The following is a 4,637-nucleotide window of genomic DNA, read 5'->3' as shown; positions in this document are numbered from 1 at the left end:
AGAGCACTGACTGTTCTTCTGGGGGTTCTGAGTTCAAATCCCAGCAACCATACGGTGGCTTACAACCTTCTGTAACGAGATCGAATGCCCTCTTCTGGTGTGTCTGAAGATAGCTACAGTGTGCTTACATATAATAAATAAATAAATCTTAAAAAAAAAAAAAAAGAAGATCAGGGAAAGAAAAGAGCATTTTGTGCTCTCTTACTTTTTTTTTTAAAAAAATCTTTGTTTTAAATGAAATCATATATGACCCTATATTAAAAAGTTAAAGAGGGGGCTGGAGAGATGGCTCAGCAGTTAAGAGCACTGACTGCTCTTTGGAAGGTCCTGGGTTCAAAGGTAGCTCACAACCATCTGTAATGAGATCTGACACCCTCTTCTGGGGTGTCTGAAGACAGCTACAGTGTACTTACATATAATAATAAATAAATCTTAAAAAAAGTTAAAGAGAAATCAAAGGCATATCGAATGGTAGCTGTCAACTATGCATTGTGGTTTACAGAAGTAACCTACCCTTTGATGTTGTCATTCATGTATATGTATGGTTGTATGTGCATGTATATATTAACATATTTACAGTCATCTACACAAACTATCCTTTATTCAACATGCTGGATTCAGATATTAGACTCTATAGATTTTTAGAATACTGCATATATCTAATATAATATCTTAAATCCTATACTAAAGAAAAAGTTCATTTGTGTTTTATATGTACCTTATACACATGGCTTGAGGGGTATCCTGTACAATATTTTAGTTCACTACTGTTTTGCCTATGACTCAGTATGTGAAGTTAGATGTAGAATTCTCCTCTGGTGGAATCAGATCAGCTTGTAGATCAGCTTGTAAGACATTTCCAACCTTGAAGAACTTCATGTATATGAATATATATTTATACACACACACACACACACACACATACACACCTTGCAAATGCTAAGCAAATATTCTTACCACTGAGGTATATCCCTAGCCCCAAATTGATATTTTAGGATTACAGGTGTTGAATTATCTCTATGCCTATCTATCTATCTATCTATCTATCTATCTATCTATCTATCTATAGCAGGTGGTGCTATATATTCTCTCTCTCTTTCTCTCTCATATATATATATATATATATATATATATATATATATATATATATATATAGCAACTTGACATTGGTAGGTAAAGTTTTAGCTCCATTTATTTCTTTCTTCTTAAATACCAAAGTAGTACAAATTTGGTTACTTTGTCAATGTTCCATTTACCTTTTTGTGCTAAACAAAATCTTAGCAACATAAAATAGCTACTGGTACTTCTTCCAGTCCCTATGGGTCTGTCAGAATTGGAAAGGGTTGACCAGATGGCTCTAATATGCCGTGTGATTGTAGTCAAACAGTGGATAAAATGGAACAGGAGGAGCTGGCTAGCTCTCTCTTTCCAGGTAACCTTGTGGCTCTTCCCATAGTCTCTTCCTATGGTCTAACTTAGTAAATGTGTTCTAATGGTCAAGGAAAATAATAAATCACTCAGCACATAACACCTCAGAAGTCACTACACTGTTAGTTTGTCATAGACATGCTCAAAGTCAAAGGGATGAAACATAATTATTACCTTTACATCAGAGGGGTTATCAAATAATTTGAGATCATATATTTAGTTTTATTTTGATTGAGAAAGGGTCTCTCAGTATAGCTTAAGCTTTGGCCCTAAATTCCTTATGTCACACAGGCTAGCTTTGAACTCTTAGTCCTCTGATCTCAGCTCTCTAAGTTGCTTTGATTACAGGCCTGTGTCATCTCATTCAGTTGAGGGCTGTTTTAAAATGGTCAGAATCAATGTTTCATTGTGACTGAAGAAATACAGTTGGCTACTGAGGTGAATAAGATGCTGTAGAAGTTCTCACACTCATGGCAAAGCGTTTGGTTTCCTTGGGAAGATGTGTGCTTTAGTTTGTCCTTTGTTGTATTAGAATCTCTAGCTGTCTTCCTCCAGTTCTGCAGCTCCACATGGTTAGGCCCATTAGATAATCAGTCAATAATGTCTCTTCCCCTGCAGTTACTCTTCTTGAGTTCCTCTGCTGTCTACACCGCACAGCTGCTTTTTTTATTTTTTATTTTTGGCATGCACACGACAGTTTCCTTCATCCCTCTCTGGGTTAAATCCCTCAATTCCTGATCCAGATGCCTTCTCTTTTGTCCACCCTATTCCTCAGTAACTTCTTTCTTGAGAAAGGCAGCCGAGAGGTAAGATTCTAAAGACCAGAATCCAGGAATCTCCCCCTCCCTTAGCGTTTGTCTGCGTGCAGGATTCCAGGTTGCAAACATCTCTGCATTCTGACGGCACGATTTCTTCTCTGTTTTCCAACATGCTCATGGGAAGCCAAATGTCTGTTGATTCTCTATCTCTTGTATTAACTATACTTTTCTGTCTAGAAGTTTTAGGCTTTTCACTTCTGGTGTTTGTGTTTCAGTTCCAGTTCTTTATTCCCTTTTCTGGTTAGTAATTGTCCACAGAAAGTATCTTTATGTAGACTAACTTTCTTGAATTGTTATCCTCCGGTGCCTGTACATCTTAGTTTGTTAAATTAGCATCTCTTCTTTTTACTCTGCACCTCCCACCACTGGCTCTTCATCTGGGGCTGCGACAGGCTGTCTTCATGCCTTTTGACTTGTAAGACTCTGCAGGTAGCTAGGTTTTAAACAATATTTTCTTCTCAATCCAGTTTCCAGCCACACTGGAAGGGACCATATGAAACCACTCTCCACCGCTGACCTATTTCTCTGAAGGAGTCACCATCTTGCCAAGGCTTTGGAGTTCTGGATGCTCGTCCTGTGCGAGGACATCAGGCCCTACCATACACTTAGGATGAGGCTTGGCTTCTACTTCCCTACTAAGGGGTCACGTGGCTGGGCTCTGTGCCACTTGCTCCTTCCCTCTCCCCTCTGCCCGCTGGCCCCAGCTGCTCAGCTCTATGATATGTTCAGTGGTCCCTTTGTGAACTTCAGATGCCTTGCAGCATGTGGAGGCAGCCTCTAATCCACTACCTTACCCACAAGGGCCTCACTGACCTATGTATATGTGCCTATCCCAACATGCTGCTCCGCTAAGCTATGTGCTAGGTCTTCATGGTGTTACACAGTATTAGTGATACAATTGGTGTTCTTTTAAAATTACATTCATCTACCTATTTATTTATTAGGTATGTATTTATTTAGTGTCTATGCAAGTGCCTGCACATGACAGTGTGCACATAGAAGCCAGAGGACAGTTTTTAGAGTCAGTTCTCCCCTTCAGCCATGTTTTTCCATGGATCAAACTTAGGTTGTCAGGCTTAGTGGCAAGTGTCTTTACCCACTGAACCATTTTGCTGGCCTCTGAATTCTTAAAACTACAGATATATCTCAACTTACTATCATTTCCCATCCTGATAAACTCAATCATAGGCTGAAGCTATGAAGTGAGAAGAACATGCACTACAGCTAGCCTGCGCAGTGTCGCAGTGCAAGGCACGGTGAGAGTGGAGTATTATTGACTCTTGTGAGCACATGGTTGACCAGAAGCCTGTGCTCAGTGTCTCCAGAGAGTGTGTCCCCCAAAGCCCCAAATCCAATATTTGAAGCTTAGCTTGTATAGAAATTGTAGTGTTTTCAGAGCATTGTAAAATCCAGAAACCCACAAATGGCTCTTAGCCCCACCCACTGTAAGAACGAAGACCATTCTCAGCAATCAGACCATTGACATTCCAGAAAATGTCAACATCACTCTGAAGGGGCGCACAGTCATTGTGAAGGGCTCCAGAGGAACCCTCTGGAGAGACTTCAATCACATCAAAGTAGAGCTGAGTCTTCTCGGAAAGAAAAAGAAGAGGCTCTGGGCTGAGAAATGGTCCGGGCAACAGAAAAGAACCGTCCACTCTCCAAGCCATCGGCAGTCATGTTCATAATATGATGAAGGGTGTTGCGCTCGGTGTCCATTACACGACGAGGCCTGGGTACCTTCACTTCCCCATCGATGCCGTTGTTCTGGAGAGCGGGTCTTGGGTTGAAACCCGAAATTTCTTGCATGAAAAACACATCAGAAGGGTTCAGATGAGGACAGGTGTTGCTTGTTCTCTCAAGCCCAGAGGATGAAATAACCCTTGAAGGAAATGATATTGAATTTGTTCCAAACTCAGCAAGCCACAACAGTGAAAAAGGATATCAGAAGGTTTGGGATGGTGTCTGTGTGTCCTGGTGTCTGTGTGTCTGAAAAGGGAAGAGAGCAGCAGGCTGATGAGGGAGAACAGATCCCGAGTTAAAAGACTCACATTGAAAAAAAAAATCCAGCGTTGTTAATCAGGCAGTAGGCATTTCCAGTATCGAGCCTCCTTCCATTTAGAAGCTTTAGAGTTCTCTCCGTCATGCCTGTATAGGTCTCACACGTATCTTTGAAAAATTATCACTGCATATTTCATGAATTTTAATGTGACTGTTAAGGGAAATTATTTTAAGAACTTTCTATAGTTGTTGCTTTCTAGGACTATAATTAACTTTTCTGCATCAACCATATACTGCTAACTTGATAGACTGACTTATTAATTCCGGCAATATTTTGTAGATTATTTTGGGAGTTCTACATGTATGTACACTTTCATTTCTTTTCAATGT

General features: G+C 40.2%; 1 pseudogene; it reads left to right on the top strand.

The window, feature by feature from the left end:
- Positions 1-1,362: 1,362 nt before the first annotated feature.
- Positions 1,363-4,288, top strand: LOC127690807 (60S ribosomal protein L9-like; annotated as a pseudogene).
- Positions 4,289-4,637: the final 349 nt, after the last annotated feature.

The sequence above is a fragment of the Apodemus sylvaticus genome, chromosome 8, assembly GCF_947179515.1.
Source record: "Apodemus sylvaticus chromosome 8, mApoSyl1.1, whole genome shotgun sequence".
Taxonomy (NCBI): Eukaryota; Metazoa; Chordata; class Mammalia; order Rodentia; family Muridae; genus Apodemus; species Apodemus sylvaticus.
Note: the sequence above shows the minus strand (reverse complement) of the source record. Positions and strands in the feature narration are given on the sequence as shown.